Here is an 18,227-nt window from a genome sequence, read left to right on the forward strand (position 1 = left end):
TTTCCATCTGACCCTAGCCCATCAGGACATATCAGGGCTTTCTGACTCTCTTCCTCTGGTGGCCTCATAAGGCTGCCTCCCTCCCCTTGGCGGGAGAGGGGGGTATCAAAGAGCCAGCCATTGAGTTCATGTCAAAGACAGCTCCTGTTCTCCTTACTAGAGAAGCCACTTACAGACTAAGCTGCCATGGTCTACATATATTCAGGGGTTCTAGGTTATTTCCATGAATGGTGCTTGTTTGGAGTATCAGTTTCAGAAAAGACTGGTGGGCCCATATTTTTCGCTTCTGTTGGTCTCCTTGTGGAGCTACTGTCCCCTCCATGTCTGTCTATCTGCCCCTTCTTTCACAAGATTCCCTGCATTCTGTCCAAAGTTTGGTAGCATCTACCCCAATTTCTGTATCCATTCCTCATTTGAGGGGCATCTGGGTTGTTTCCAGGTTCTGGCTATTACAAATAAAGTTTCTACAAACATGGTTGAGCAAATGTCCTTGTTGAGTACTTGAGCATATTTTGGATATATGCAAGTTTACATTCCCACCAGCAATCTAGGAGGGTTCCCCTTTCTCCACATCCTCTCCAGCATGTGTTGGTCACTTGAGTTTTTGATCTGAGACATTCTGATAGGTGTAAGGTGAAATGTCAGGGTCATTTTGATTTGCATTTCCCTGATGACTAAGGATGTTGTGTATTTCTTTAAGTGTTTCTCTGCCATTCAATATTCCTTTATTGAGAATTCTCTATTTAGCTATGAGTTCTTAAAGAATCCATAGTGACCTTATTTAGGTCCAGTCTAGAGATGAAAATGGTAACTTACTCAAACCTACATTCATTTACAACATTTGTCATTTTTACTATTGAGTTGTGGTAGTTTTGAGCCTTCAGCTTTCACAACCTCTTCTTCCTGCAAAAATATGAAATGATCCTTCTTTTACATTTCACTATGTGGATTAAAGGTGATAAACTCTCTGACTTTACAACCCAGGATCCTCACAATGAATACTGTTTCACAACCCTCCATTTAGATATGTGAAGATGTCGATATCAATCCAAAGGACTTCCTGTGACTCAGTTAAATGCAAAGGACTTGTCTTCATCCATGAATGTGTTATAAAGGGTACCACTTACATTAGCTTTTCTAAGATGAAGACAGTTCTTTCTCCTCAGAATCCACTCCTCCCTCTCTGTTCATCCATCTGTCTGTTTGATGACTGTCTCTGTCACTATGTATTGTATTTATTATATGTGTCTATATTTGTGTTGGGGATGCACATGGTGTTTAGGGTTGGTATCCTCAATTGTTTTCTGCTTATCTACTGAAGCAAGGTCTCTCACTGGACCTGGAATTTACCAATTAACCTGTTTCACCATGCTAAACATCTTTTCCTAGTGACTCTGTATATCTGACTGTGGAGTGCTGGAATTACAGATGGGCCACACAACTGCTGAGCTTTCTCATGTGAATTCCGGTCCTCACACATACAGGTCAAGCTTCTCATTTGCTAAACGATCTCCCATCCTGAAGACAGCTGTTTCTCATGTACAACTGCCTGCCTATTCTGCTTATGCTCAGATTCTGTAGAATCTTACAAAAGAAATGCCAAGAGACAGTAGAATTATCTCACTTTTCAGCTGACATTCATACTCCAAATCCTGTCACAATATAAATGACATTGTCTCAGTTACATTCCATACTATGTGGGCAGCATTCTCTAACTCATCACATTTCATTCATAGTAATTAAAATAAAAACATTGTCTTTTGCAAAGCTACATATGCTGCAACAGACAACACTGCCTCATAATCCTCTGCCTAACACTTTGCAGTCTTGTAACTTTTCCAACCTTGTGATAAAATATCCCAACAAAAGTAAATTAGGGAAGTAAAGAATTTATTTTGGCTACAAGAGACCATTATGGGGAAACAATAGTAGCAATAGAGTGAAGTGTCTGGTCACATACATCCACAATCAGGAAGCATAGAGTGATTAATGTTTTTGTTTGATTCTCTTTCTCTTCTTTACATCGTCCAGTATCAAAGCCCAGGGGATGGTTACACCAAAAGTGGATGAGCCTTCTTTCCTCAAAAACCTAATCAAGATAATCTCCTATAGCTATACCCACAGACTAATCTAAACTAATCAGTCTTTCACAGGTGTGCCTGGAGGCTTGAGTCCTAGATGACTCTAGATCCTGTCAAGTTGATAACAAACACTAACCACTACTCTCTTCATCCCCAAAGCATATACATACCTACCACCAAGCTGAGAGATCAGTTATCTTCCATGGACTTTGCTGATTTTAGTAATAGATCTTGAAATACATAGGAATGAGATATTTGGTTTTTAAAAAAGATATTTGCTTATATTCTTGATGGTTACCTATTGCAAATAATGCTACACAGGGAAAAGGCAAATGTCCATCAATAGATGCCTGACTGAATAAAGTGTACTTAGCTGACACAGTGAGGTGCAATGAAGCCACAGTAAATAACGTATGTGGCATTTAAACTGATCTGAACTGATTTCTATTGTAAACTGTCAAGAGACAAATATAAGTATCAATGCAGAAAGGAGGATGTTACTTATTGTGCTACAATAAATGAGAAGATGAACATACAAATGGATATTAAGAGGTGATGAATGGGAAGAGAGTAAAGATAACAGGAGGAAATTTCTCTTATCAGTCATTGGAATTTTGATTTTTCACTTTTCTCCAATTAAGATGCACCTAAGAGAATAGTATGCTCCAAGTTGTATTTCTAGAGATGACTGACTAACAACAGAATGCTTGCTCTGACTGTGGCTGTATCATCCCATACTTTTTAACTTTAAAACATTTTAACTACTCTCAGAAATGAAAGCAAAAGAATGAAGTATAATTCCGAATACTGAATATTAACCAGGTAAAAACTCCTACAAAAACATTACTATATTAAAAATTATCACAAAACAAAGCAAAAATAATAAGTAATTTCAAAACAGTGCTTTGTTCAATGGTAAACTTGGGCAGAATATGATCTAAGGATGAAAGCTCAATGATGCCCAACGAAGTCTTAAACATGACTCTTATTGGCCTTGATGCTACAGATACGATTCTAAGGATGTTTGATGTATATTACCAGATGGAATAAATGAGAATGTGTATTGATGTTATAGGGCAAGACTCACAGGAGGGAGACTTGCAAGGACTAAAGAATAATCAGAGATATATTAATGATTTGTGGTTTGCATCAGAGGAAGCTTCATTGAACTCATAATATAAACTCACATAACCATGCACATGCACTTCTTCACTGTGCTCACTGCAAAAACTGGGACGTGAAGATCAAGCCTAATAACTAGGACTTGATTTCCAAATCTTTATAATAGGAAATACACAGTCTTAGGAAAATAGCTGCATCTGGTCTTTAATGGCATAACTCCACGTTACACTTTGAAATGGTGGATTCCTTGTTTGTAATGGTAGACAAGGCTTTGAGCTTATCAGTGACAAGGTTTCTGGACTGTGTTAATTCAGGAAGAAATGGCTCTACATGGCTGGCACTCTTCTATAGGCTGGTGTCTCTGATTCTCAACTGCAGAGACAATGTGCTTAGCCATCTCATACTGTTTCCATGATGCATCTTCAAACTGTGACCAAAATCAAGCCTTCCTTAACTTGCTTTTGCCAGGCATTTTTGACAGAGTAGCATGTGAGGAATGCATTACTCTAGAACTCAAGGAGATATTCCATGCATGCACATATGATATAGGAACTTAATAAAGGCATCCCACTAGTTGCATATAAATGATTAGCATTTAAACTAGTATTGTGGTCAGGGAAATGGGTTATCAGGTAACAGTGCTTGGGTTTGTTTGTATTTTGGTTTGGTTTGTTTTTTATACACAAAGAGGGAGAGGGAGAAAAAGAGAGATACAGAGACAGAGTGACAGAGAAATAAAAAGACAGAAGAAGGAGAATAAATATCAGTTTAATAATGTCTGAGATGTTTAAATCATGCAAGGAAATGCTGATGAACAAGCATGTTCACCAAGTTTCTGTGTGAATCATCTTAGTTGTCTGACGAATGACAAATCACCCTCTTAGTGCAGAGCCCCAGCACACTATTTTAGCCAAATTATGGAGCTGAGCATCCCTAGACTAAAACAGACTGACACCAAGCATCTGCTGCCAAGAGGCATCATGATAGACATGGCTCAATATATTTACTTGCCAGTGTCCTGAAAGTGAGAAAAGAATCAAAACTATTTCAAAAGCCATTTGCATATCCTTTGGACACTCTCCAAAAAGTTTGTGTCATGAAAACTAAATGTGAAGGTTAATTTTATTTTATTTTTACCTGTTGTGAAGAAGGGGATACTAGAATGCTGGGACACAGCCTTCTACAATGGGGCCACAAATGGGATAAAAGTGAAGAAGAAAATTAAATAGATGTGCTTTCCTGTGTGCTACTCCATGGCTTCCCTGCTGCTCACAGCCTTCCCCATCGCGAGTGAAGATCAGCTCTGAACCTGAGAGTCGAATTTAGTCTTTCCTCTCTTATTCCACTACCCCCCACAAATATATGCCACAACAATGAAAGAGAATTCAGACACCAGGAAAACAAACTTAAAGGCTCTACAGAGATGGCTCACTCAGTAAAGTACTTGCTGTATAAGTTTAAGGATCTAAGTTTGGACTTCCAGAATCAGTATTGGTGAGGCAGGGACAGGCTGACCTGGAGCCCACTGCACAAACACCCAAGGTGAAATGATCAGCTTCAGGTTCAGTGAGAAGCTCTGTCTCAGAAGCTAAGGTAGAGTGGCCCAGGAATGCTCTTAATGGTAGTGTTTGCCTTGTGCATTTTTATGCATACATGTATGCTCTACCACATATGCAGGAACACCAATGTGAACAAGTGCTTATGCAATACACAAACATACACGTACCATCAACATGTCATATGCACACATAATATATATGTGCATACATACATACATATAACTTCACATACCCTACACACAGAGACAGAGAGAGAGATACAGACAGTTAGAGAGGGACCAAAAGACAGAGACAAGCAGACAGACATAGAGAGAGAGAAAAAAAAGAAAGAGAGGATATAAGAAAAAGAGAAGTTTAGGGGTAAGGAATTTCTAGATTGAAAACAAGGAGTCTGGAAAATAAAACCTAAAGCATGAACACTGCTTAAATTTTGAATAAAAATATGCAAATAGGTGCTGCATACATATTGGGTGTATAATGCTAGGAATTTTTCTTTGGTTCACAATGATTATAACATATAATCCTCAGAATAAACTTGCAAATAGGGTTTAAATTAATAATGGAAGAAAACAGTGAGGAAGAAGAAAATTAAATCACCTAAGTCAAACAACTAGAGAAAGATAGGAAATATCATGTTAGATTTAAACCAGCCCACACTCTTCAAAACTCAGTTGGATTCAATACAAATTTCTTAGCTACATGATGTGATAAAAAAAAGCCATAAATAAAATATAGTCCTTGAGAATGTCACTTCATATAAACTAAAAGGGTGTGTTTGGGATATAAAGATGGGGATGAAGGAAATTCTTGAGAGCAAAATGGAAAAAAAAAAAAAAACACGAGAAACATGAAAGTGGCACAAAATTCTCACAGCTTGGAAATCCCTCCGTCGACTGTGCATTACTTAGTTTTCTTGTCTCTGCGATATAAGACCTGAATGAAGCAGCATAACAGGGGAGAAGCTTATTTTGGCTCACGCTTTTGGGTCCATGATGGTAGAGAAGGCATGGCAGTGGAAGCGTGAGGCAGCTGACTACATAACAGTAATGATCAGAAAACAGAAAGAAATGGCTAGAAGGAGGCTAGACTACAACCTGTAAGACTTTTTCTGCTTTCCAGAAGAAAGATTTTACTTCTTGAGGTTCCGGCGCCTCCCCAAACAGTGCTACGTATTCGAATGTATGAACATGAGCAGGATATTTATACTACATCTAATTATATCAGTGGCAGTCAACATTGCTACCCAGGGTATTTTTGTAAATCGATATAACCTGCAAACACTTGAATACTAAGGATGCACGCTGAGCAAGAGCTCCTGTGTCAGGAGGCCTTGCTTGGCATTGGATATTATCTGTCCTGAAAAGATTCATGGTCTGCAGACCTGTTTTCCTACTGTGGTATACTAAGAGTTGAGTCATGTTTTAGGAAATTGTGAACTTAAGAGAGGTGATCAAGTTTGAGGTAGGATAACATGAATCTTCCAGAAGAGAGAGTTCTTACTCTCATTGGACTGAAAGATGACAGGAAGTTACAAAGTAAATTTGGCTACACTGACACATCTTCTTGCTTCCTCTCTTGTGTTCTGTGTCCTATCTTCCACGTATACCATTTACTGACAACTGCCACACTTTGAAGAAAACAGAAGACAAATATTCAGCAACAAAAACACTGAGCTAGATTAACTTCTCTCCTTTGAAAATATTCAAGCTCAGGTATTTTCTGGCACTAACAGAAAATAAAGATAATCCATAGAATGAAAGAGGAATGGGAAAAGTTTACTTAGGTGAAGCGATTCTCTGCTTCACCCTCTACAGAACAAATGGCAAAAGCTGCCTGTAAAACTGGGCTCTTTTATTCCTTGAGAAGTCTAAACTGACTTTGATTCCCCATCTCTCCCTGGAATCTAGGGCTCAGAGCAAAGTGAGCATGGACAAGCATGCATTCTGCGAGGTACTTTTGACCCTGGGCTTCTTACTTCTCTCTTCTGAACAGGAAAAATGTTTATATAGATAAGACTCTATCCCGATGCAGGAATCTCAGGGCAAACCAGGAGCCCTCAGACAATGCATCCAGGACCCTCGTTGCTCGAGTGCTATTTCATCTTTGCTTTTCTTTGTTTGCCCAGAGTAGTAGGTCTCTCAAATTTTTATTTTCAAAGAGGGTGTCTAGAATGGACTTGGCAATAACCATAGTGTTAAGTCTCCAAGTGACTGCCTGTTTTTCTTCATCATTGCTCTAGGAGGAATTAAGGTCTACGTCTGTGAAATCCTTCTCCAGGGCCTTTGTCTCAGAGATGTCACCTTTGTCTCAGAGATGTCACCTTATCCAATGCTCTCACCCACATATCAGTGTACCAAAGACCTTGGCATATTTCAGGTCAAATTGAGGTCCATGCGGGCCATCAGAAATGATGGTTGTGTGGCTTGGCATACACATGGCACAATGAACTTTGGTCAAGTGCTTGCCATCCTGACAGGGAAGTCATGGAAGCAGGAGCTTGAGTCAACTCGGTACCCTGCACTCTGCCACGAAGCAGAAACAGAAGACTGTGGGTGCTCAGTTCCCTTGATTCTTTGCATTCAGTCCAGGATGTCAGCTCAGGGAATGCTGTCACTCACACTTAGGGAGGGTTTTCTCAGATTAGTCAGTACAATCTGGAAACTTTTTCACAGCAGCGAACAGATTTATCCTCAAATATGTTGTGAAAAGATGACAATCAATAGAACCATCATCATGCACTAAACATTCTGGTTCCCTTGAGGAGCACAGTGAGATGATGCTGGATATTGATGGTAGCGATAGAGGCAGTCACATCCTTGGGTACCACATTTCCATGGTGCATTAGGCAGCAGGTCATGAGCTTGCTGGGTTCATATTTCACTGTCTAGTGGGGGTCTTAGGAGCAGTTGTTAGTGATACCAAACAGGACAGCTGCTCATGAAAGGCCTTCTCTACAGTGGGTGAGGTATAGAAGCATGAAACTCCCATGAGTTCCCATCAATCAGTCCCACTTCTGCATTCATTTTGTACTTTGTTACTTCTAGCCATGCAGAACTATTTCAAGAGCTTTAAGAGAATGTTAGATGCTGAACCAGGAGCATCTGACCCACCCCTTCATTTAATTTTCCTTAACCTGTGCATACATCCAATGAAGTAAGAATACTTGTTCCCATGAGGAAGTTAAGCATCATAGAATTTAAGTATGTTGGCAGAATTCTGTAGCTAGAAACCATCTACATAAGTATATTAAGTAAATATAAGTGATTGAATGAAACTGCTTTGAGGGTTTGATGACTTTCCTCCTATGTTGCAAATGGAGGCTTTGTGAGCGGATGGTAGAAGTTAACAGGACACAGAAAAGCATGCTGATTGATGTTTGTTGGCTTCTCCTGTCACTAGAACCAGGGACACTAAATTTATATGAACAGAAAAGTATTAATAGGTCCATTCTTGTGCTTAAGGTACAGTTAGCTGTGGAAAAAACGAATAAAGTAAGGGTCTTACTAATGCTCAAAACCAGGCTGATTGCCTCAAAGATTTCCTCGAAGAAGTATGTCCTAATACCTAGAAATGTGTGTAGAAGTTACTCTCTTCATTTTTGTTTGGAAAATATTATCAAAAGCAACTTAAGAAGGAAGTTTTATTTGGCTCAGAGCTCAAGGGTACAGTCTGGCATGATGGGGAATTCATGACAAATGGAGGTTGAGAAAGCTGATTGTATCACACACATGTCAAGAAGCAGAAAGAGATGCATGCTGAATAATTCTCAGTCTCTTTGCCCCTTTGTATTCAGTCCGGACCACAGATCATCAAATGGCACCTCTGGTTTAGCATGGGTCTGCTCACCTCACTTAACACAATCTAGAAACACTCAGAGAGACAGTCGCAGATGTTTGTCCCCTAGATGACTCTAGACTTGACAAGTTGACAATCACAATTAACCATTATAACATACTAAACAGTGTTTGTGACTCATGTTCACACTTACTGAATAAACAGGACCAGAAACAAAGCTAAAATATGATATTTAAACACTCCTCTCAGCTATTTTTTTAATAGATAATTGAACGTTGAGAACCTCACCTTTCCAATTCTTTTCATTCATTCCTCAGAAAACCTGAAGGAGGTATGATCACATCAATCTTACAGAAGAGGACAGTGGTGGTGAGGAATGTGCAGTGGGCACTGGAGACCCCCGCTCTTCACAGTATTTTTTAAAGGTTTGGTGACCCATGGAACAGTGTAAGTGGAATGAAGCATGTTAGGGTACAGAAGCCTCTCCGTGCCTCAGACTCTGTGTTACCTGAACCTGAGCATTTAGGCTTCACAGTCACAACCTGACCATTTCAGTGGTAGATTCAATTGTAGGCAAGATGTTTATCATGTTGGAGTACATTAGGTGTTCTTCACACAGGTGCTGGGGAAACAGTGCCAGCCCCAGTGTGAAATACAGAGCATGGTTAGTAGCTCCTCTCTAAATAACAGCTGTTTCTACTACAGAATCATCTCAGAGGCTGGGGACAGGGCTCAGAGGGTAAAGAGTACCTGTTGGCCATGTTGAGATCCTGACTTTAAATCTCCAGTACGCACATAAAAAGCCATGCATGGCCTGTGCCTATAAATCCAGCATTATAGAGGGCCAAGGTGGGGGGAAATTTGAAGGGTTTCTAATCATCAGTTTATTTCAAAGTTCAAGAGAGAACCTCTCACACCTGTTGTCTTCTTCTGATCTCTGTGTGCCCTTATGGGGACACATACTCACAGACATGTGTAGGCATACACCATACACACATATATCATAAACACACAAACCTCCTCACATAAATTCACCAAATGTGGCTCCAAATTCAGCTATTGAAAGACACCTTAAAAAACCATGGTTTGTGATCCCTGTACACCTTTCCTCTGTCTTTTCCACCTGGTTTCTCTTTCGGTGCTAACAATGGCTTCCCACTCCCACATTTTTCACACTGGCATAAAATATCTACATACTGCACCTGTCTTCTCTCAAACAAATTTGTGAATAATTCATTCACAAAATAGATTTGTGATGCTCGACTCAGTCAATATTAGAATATGATTTTTGTGAATTATTTTTTACATAATTGACTGATGGAATGATGCATGAAAATTCAACCCATAAAAATAAACGTGGAAGCAAGTAAATAGGAATTAATGAATACATAATTTATTGAGAGGTTCACAAAATGATCTGACATTTGGGGAGATAGTAAAGTGTTTTTCTCACCAGAACAAAGACCCAAGTTTAATCAGTAGAAACTGGTAAGAAAAGCCAAGCATTATAGTGATGGGTTGAAATGGGGAAGGGCAACCTCTGCAGCTTGTGTCCTGTTAGCACAGCTGAATCAGTGTGCACCAGGCCAATGAGAAACTTGGTTTCTTTGTTCAAAAACAAAGGTGTGTGGCACCAGAGAACAGCACTCAAGGTCCTCCTCAGGCCTCCACATGCAGACATACTCACACAGACACACAGACACACAGAAAAACAGACAAACACATTAAATAAGTAATTTTTAAAGGTAATTTAAATACTTAATTTATTATTATTTATGCATTTCTTAAATAAATCTATTCTTAAAGAATAGATTTATTCACTGTGTAAACGTTGGTGCCAAGTGTGGACAACATTAGAATGTAATTTGCATAATTTAATTTCTACATAATTGAGTAATGCATAAATAACTGAGCACATAAAAAATGTATGAGGAAGTAAATAAATAAGAGAGTTGACAAATAGATAAATACATGAGAGATTAATAAAGAATTTGAGAAATGTGTGGGTTAATAGAGAGGAGAAGCATGAAAGAATTATAAGGCCAAAGCCATAATCCCTGAAGGACTAAGGCTTCTTCTCCTCACTCCTCTCCTCCAATGTGGTTGGACTCAACAGGCCATGTTAAATGGATGTGTGAAAAGAATTTCTCTAAGTGGCTGTTAAAATTCTTGGCAATTTGCAAGTGACAGTGCTTTAATTTCAGGGTAATGCCACAGCTTTATGACTTAGTTTTGTTTAATGGCTCAATTTAGCAGGAAATTATGCTGTCTTCTGCTAGTCCAGAGAGACCACTTCAAAGCACTTATTATATACATGGAGATAAGGTCCACTTTGCAGGGCTTAGCTTGAAAGACCAATGTTCTGGAAGCCCTTTGTTGACTACACTTCCAGCAATAGCATGATGCATATACAGCTTCCTCTTCTAACTGGTGGATGGCTGTTATTGTTGTTTTGTTATTTCTCTTGATTTATATTTAGTTTTTTTTTTTTACTTTTTTATTTATTACAATTTATTCACTTTGTATCCCAGCTGTAACTCCCTTCCTTCATAATTCTGCCCTCCCTCCCCCTTTTCCTCCCATGCCCTTCCCCAAATCCACTGATGGGGAGGTCCTCCTCCACTTCCATCTGACCCTAGCCTATCAGATCTCATCAGGACTGGCTGTATTGTCTTCCTCTGTGACCTGGTAAGGCTCCCCACCCCCCACCGTCAGGTGGAGATGATCAAAGAGCTAGCCATGGAGTTCATGTCAGAGACAGCTCCTGTTCCCCTAACTAGGGTATCCATTTACAGACTGACCTGCCATGAGCTACATTTGTGCAGGGATTCTAGGTTTTCTCCATAAATGGTTCTTCCTAGGACCTTTTTCTTCCTCAGAAAAGACCCCTGGGCCCAGAATTTTTTGGTTCTGTTGGTCTCCTTGTGGAGCTCCTGCCCCTCCAGGTCTTTCTATCTCCCCCTTCTTTTGTAAGATTTCCTGCACTCTGCCCAAAGTTTGGCTATGAGTCTCAGTATCTGCTTTGATACACTGCTGGGTAGAATATTTCAGAGGGCCTCTGTGGTAAGCCCTGTCTGTTCCTTGTTTTCTCCCTCTATCCCCTTTTCCCTTCTGAATGAGGATTGAGCATCTTACCCAGAGTTCTCCTTATTGCTTTGCTTCTTTACATGTACAGATTTTAGTATGTTTATCCTATATTTTATGTCTAATATACACTTAAAAAGGAGTTTATCCCACCTCACTCAAGATGATCTTTTCTAGTTTCCACAATTTGCCTGCAAATTTCATGATTTTTTTGTTTGTTTTTAATTGCTATGTTGTATTCCATTGTGTAAATGTACCACAAATTCTGTCACATAGTTCCACTGTGGGAAAGGTCTCTGAAATCTGCGTGCAACATATTTAAGCTTTTTTTTTCTTTATTAATTAACACTTTATTCACTTTGTATCCTCCCTGTGGTCCCCTCCCTCCTTATGTCCCAATCCCTCCCTTCCTCCACCCTCTGCATACATGCCCCTCCCCAAGTCCACTGATAGGGAAGATCTTCATTTCCTTCCTTCTGATCCTAGTCAGTTAGGATCAGGAGTGCCTGCATTGTTTTCTTCTTTGGCCTGATAATGTTACTTCCCCCACCCCCAGTGGGAGGTAATTAAAGAGCAGGCCAATCAGTTCATGTCAGAGACAGTCCCTGTTCCTATTACAATGGAACCCACTTGGATACTGAACTGCCATGGGCTACATCTGTGCAAGGGTCTTAGGTTATCTCCATGTATAGTCCTTGGTTGGAGTAATATAAACTTAAACATGATGAGTGAGAGAGAGAAAGAGAGAAGGGGAGAGGGAGGGAGAGAAAGATACTCAGAGAGAAAAAAAATAACTAAAACATCCTGAACAATAAAAGAATTGCTGAATGTCCTACTAAAAAAAAAAGTTTATATTAAAACTGCATTACTAATAGCCAGAACCTGGAAACAACCCAGATGTCCATCTACGGAAGAATGGATACAGAAATTGTGGTATTTTTACACAATGGAATACTACTCAGCAATCAAAAACGAGGAAATCATGAAATTCACAGGCAAATGGTGGGATCTAGAAAAGATCATTCTGAATGAAGTATTCCCGAGAAGGAGAAAGACAAACATGGTATATACTTGCTTATATAGACCTACAAAATATGATAAACATAATGAAATCTATACACCTAAAGAAGATAAAGAAGAAAGTAGATATGTGTTAAGATGATCAATCCTCACTTAGAAAGACAAATGGGATGTACATTGGATATATGACAAGAGTCTACTGCAGAAGGCATCTGAAAGACTCTACCTAGCAGTGTTTCAAAACAGACACTAAGACTCATAACCAAACCTTCAGCAGAGTGCAGGGAATCATATGAAAGAAGGAGAGTTAGTATGACGTGGAAAGGATAGGAGCTCCACAAGGACCAAATATATCTGGGCACAGGGTCTTTTCTGAGACTGACACTCCAACAAGGACCATGTATGGATATAACCTAGAACCTCTGCTCAGATGTAGCCCATGGTAGCTCAGTAACCAATTGGTTTCCCATAGTAAGGGGAGCAAGGAATATTTCTGACAGGAACTCAATGACAGGCTCTTTGACCTCCCCACCCCTCAGGGGAGAAGCAGTCCTGCTAGGCCACAGAGGAGGACTTTGCAGCCAGTCCTGAAGATACCTAATAAAACAGGGTCAGAAGAAAGGGGAGGCGGTCCTCTCCTATCAGTGGACTTGGAAAAGGGCAGGGAGGAGATGAGGGAGGGAGGGTGGGGTTGGGAGGGAATAAGGGAGAGGGATACAGCTGGGATATAGAGTTAATAAAATGTAACTAATAATAAAAATTAAACTAAATTTAAAAAACTGCATTACTAGGGGACAGTGAGATGGCTCAGTGGTTAAAAATACTTGTTTCAAGTTTAATTCCAGGGATGCATATGATGAAAGGAGAATTTTGACTTTTGAAAGTTGTTTCAGAACATTAGTGAAGGGAGCTGAAGTCCTATCAGTGGTGAGAAAGCAGAGGTGCAGTTCCTCCCTGTCACCATCAGCAGCTGGAAGAGTTCCCTTATTGTCTTAAGGATGTCAACTTGTACAAAACTGGAATTTGTACATTTGACATAGAAAAGATTTCTGGACTAGCCAGTATAAAGCAAAGTTGTGACTTTATTAAGAGTCTTTCTCTCTTTCTCTCACTCTGTGTGTATATGTGTTTGTGTGTACCTTTACATATGACAGCATGTGCACATGTGTGTGTGTATATGTGGTGGGCAACAGGCAGATGGTGTTTCTTTCCTCAATAGTATTTCATCTCTTTTTATGAGGCAGTCTATCACTAAATATAGATTCATTGATCAGCTGTATTGAGACAATGTGCTCTAGGGATCTGCTTTTACCTACCATCTAGATCTGAGATTACACATTTGCACTTCTTATACTGGTTTCTATGTGAATGATGAGGATTCATCCTTGTTTTTCGTGCTTACACTGCAGGAATATTGCAGATACCAATATCAAAATTTTTCCAGCTACTTATCATCATGGGGCTAGAACAATGGTAAAATATATATGAATGCAGACCAATTTAAGAAAGCTTGTTCTAGGTTTTCTGTGATATAAAACACTGCACCTAGAGAAAAAGCTTCAATCTAGATAGTGTAATTGTTCTCCTGTTTCTACCTCTCAGTAGCATCATTAGGGAAACTTCCAGTCCTTTCAATGATGGATGTTTCCTCAGGTAAATAGTAAATACATATTCCTTATATATTGCCTCAACACAAGTGACACTTTTGGCAACAGTAGTGTATGTGTGTGTATGTGAGTGTGTGTGTGTGAGTGTGTGTGTCTACACATGTACACATGCACTCACATGTATATGGATAACAGAGAACAACATTGAATACTGTTTCTTAGGACATACACTGGCCACCTTGTTTCTCTGAGACCAAGTCTCTCATTGCCCTGTAACTTGCTGATTGAGTTACACTGGTTGGATAATGTGGTCCCAGGGATTCACCTGACTCTGTTTCCCCAGCACTAGGATTATAAGCAGGGCCAGCAGAACTGGATTTTTTGCAAGTGTGTTAGAAATCAAAATGAGACATTCATGCTTGCAAAGCAAGTACCTTCCTGATTGTGCTGTCTCCTCAGCACCTTGAAAACAGTAATTTTGCAATGATGACTAAACAACTGATGGTTAAAATAAAAAGAAAAGTGAAAAGAAATCAGGTCTATCTTATTTATTCTGTGTCAGTGTTTGGAAGAACAATGGAAATTGCACATTTTTTCTGTGTGTGTCTTTGTGAGTGTTTCCATAAATATGTCTATATGTGTGTGTGTTTATAAATCTGGTGTTTTTGTGTTTGTGTGTGTATGTTGTGTCTTCACAGGAATATGAATTATTGAGTGACAGCACATACACATTAGTGTGTGCATGTTGGAAGTAGATTGCTTTGAGATAAAGTCAGTAGAAAGATGCCAGCACAATAGTACATCACACATACCATGACCCTAACAACTAAATTCCACTCACTTTGTTCTTTAATATATTTGCCTAACACTGTAAGCACACTCAAAGTGTGAGAGAAAAGAAAGGCCAAGGAGTGTGTTCTTTCTATGTTCTCAATGACTTTCATTCACGTTATACTGACAGACAGGTATGTAGGCAACGAGTAAATCACAGCCACTGCTCTAACTTCAGGAAGCAAGGCTAATAACTCATTCCAAACTGTGTGGACACAGTTTCTCCTTGCTGTCGATAGCTGGAATGATAATCTATTACTTCAATCACACTGAGCAATCATAGCTAGAAATATTGGAGAGACCTCAATTGCAATATTTTACATACTCAATTATGTCTGCTTTGATGAGTTTTAATGAAAATGGAAGCTGTTGTCAAGCAAAGAGAATTGGAGCATCAAAATAGCTTGGAGAAAAATTGGGAGACTATGAAGGTGGCTTGGAAATGGATTAGGAATTGTTTGAGAATAAAAATAAGTTTTGATATAGAAATCTTCTTAAACATTTTCTGCAAACTCCCTATAATTCTTGCCTATTGCTCTACCTATGTGAAAGTGACATTGTCACTATAGAGATAGGAATGGAATGTGTTTTGTGAGTGGTTGTACACAACAAATTTACACACACACACACGTATTTTATTGACCAAAAATATTCTGGAGCTGGAAAATAAATATATACTAAAAGGTGGTCAAGTCTCTATTAACATTAAAAAATTACAAACTGACTCCAAATTGAGTTCTAGGAAAATATTTTAAAAGCTCACTAACTCACTGGAATCTCTATTCTAAGGAAAATGTGTTCAGAGATTCTCACTCTCCTAATTGTGCTTCATCCTTATAAGTAACTGCCAGCAAGCTTGTCTCCAGACCTCTAGAGTCTCGGAAAGAGTCTGGCAATTTAGAATAGGTGGAGATTTTAATGTTTTAACTCTTAAGGTGAGAATGAATATATAGTTTTCAATCATGTAGACAACTGTGAGCATAAGTGAAGACTGAAGCAACAATCACTGTATACCATCAGATCACTGTTTCAAGAGTGCCTGGTTTAGAAAAAAAAAAAAAAAAGGATTTCATGAATCTGAGGATTAGTCATAACTCCAAACTATAGGCTTTAGAATAAAATAGGACCTCTGAGCATGCCATTGGAAGGTACTTTTAGACAGAGGTAAAGATGGGAGAAAAGACCCACTTTAAACATGGATGACACTATTATGTGAGCTAGGGTTCCAGTTTGAATAAAAAGAATAAAACAAGGAAAACACCAGTATCCATCTCTCTCTGCTTTCTGACTGTGGATACAATGTGATCAGGTGTCTGGTGTTCTTGCTGCCATAAATTGCTTTTCTCAAATTGCTGAACAGTATCTTCAAACTGTGAGCCAAGATAAAGCCTGCCTACCTTAAGTCGCTTTGTCAGATTTCTTGTCATAACAATGAGGGAAGTAACTATGCCAGGATATACATTAAGATTTTTACATTTATCTTGAAAGACAATAATTTTTATCATCTTCATTTTCTGACAAAAAAACCAAATCTAGAATTATTAAATGGCCTGTCAAAGGTTGCATAACTATAAGGTCCATGCGTTTGAATTTAAACTCCAGTGCAACTTCAAAACATACTCAACTCCCGTTTTTGAATATGAAAAGGCATTGATAATGGCTGGGTAGTGAAGAAAATGCAGGAAGAAAATGAGGAACAGGGGAGCATGTTTGACTCCTGGACTTAGAACAGAAGTTGCAAATCTTATGAATGACCCATAGCCAGTTAATACTGAGTACTAAGTCTGTTTACACAGCTCCAAAATGTTATGGATTTAAAGGGAAAGGTCATTAGCCTAAGATACATTACACAAAGTAGAATAGAATAAAGGAGAAAGGGCGAAATGAGAGTTGAGGTCAGTTCTTAGTTGGTGCTTCAGTCTCCAAAGGTCTCTCTGGGCCCTTATTAGTTGACTCTATTGGTCTTCTTGTCACAGCTAGGTCCATTTATCCTTCCCCCTTCTTTTCCACTAGACTCTCTATGCTTCACCAATGTTTGGCTGTTAGTCTTAGTATCTTTTTCCAACCATGGCTGGGTGGAAACTATCAGAAAAAAATTCTGATAGGCTCCTGTCTACAAGCATAGCAAAGTATCATTACAAATGATAGGGGTTGGCTTTCTTCGCTGTGGAGGGTCTCAGGGTTGGGACCTGCATTGGATGGACATTCCCTCAATCTCTGCTCTAGCTGTTCTATCTTTGTCCCTGCAGGTCTTGTAGTCAGGGTGCTTAGGATATTGCTGGTAGAATTAACAGAGATGACATTCGTAAACTCTGACTGAATTTGGTAAAATGTCTGAACCGAGTACTTGGCAGCCATATTACAACCCCTGCTCAACAGTATGCACTTGTCTCCTTTGCCTTCTACTGTAACCAAAACACTTCTATTTTCTGGAAAGCCTGGAGTACTGGCAATTTGCATCTAAATGCTTTAGGACAAATGCACTTAGGGAATTAAAAATTCCTAAACTAGCTTAGAATTTTATAACTTTTACTAAGAACCCATGCATTATTTATGTTTTTTTTGTTGATGCTATTTATTATTATTATTATTATATTATTATTATTATTATTTATTCATTTGTATCCGAGTTGTAGCCCCCTCCCTCGTCTCCTCCCATGGAGACTGAGATACATGGGCTACGTCTGGGCAGGAGGTCTTTGCATAGAGACCATCTGGGCACCTGTGCATGTGCATGCACACTGTGCCTGCACCCCAAGCATGAGTTATGCTTTGAAAAGAATCAAGACACATTGAGAAGCCCAGTACCAGTAGGTTGCTGAAGAGGACTAGATATCAACAACCAGTAACAGCAACACAACATAATTTCTGTTCCTGCTCCACAGAAACTTCAAAGTAACTAGCATATTGCCACTCTTTACTAGATGAAGAAACATAGAAAGTAAAATAACTAGAACTTTCTTTGGTCAATGTCTAGATCTTTTCATTCAATTGTAAAAATGACTGAACTTGCCTTGCCATCGCTTCTTGTACTGGTTCCATCATTTCATTCTGTCTACAGCATCTCATGGCCCTGTTCCTGAGTTTACTGCCACATGAATATCCCTGCTCTAATTTCTCTGCATATC

At 39.2% G+C, this 18,227-nt stretch overlaps 1 protein-coding gene across 2 annotated transcripts in view; it reads right to left on the bottom strand.

Annotated features, from left to right (window-relative positions):
• Positions 1–18,227, bottom strand: part of LOC110560660 (contactin associated protein family member 5) — a 755,447-nt gene that overhangs the window by 268,197 nt on the left and 469,023 nt on the right. The window lies entirely within an intron of this gene.

This window comes from Meriones unguiculatus, chromosome 18 (genome assembly GCF_030254825.1).
Source record: "Meriones unguiculatus strain TT.TT164.6M chromosome 18, Bangor_MerUng_6.1, whole genome shotgun sequence".
Lineage (NCBI taxonomy): Eukaryota > Metazoa > Chordata > Mammalia > Rodentia > Muridae > Meriones > Meriones unguiculatus.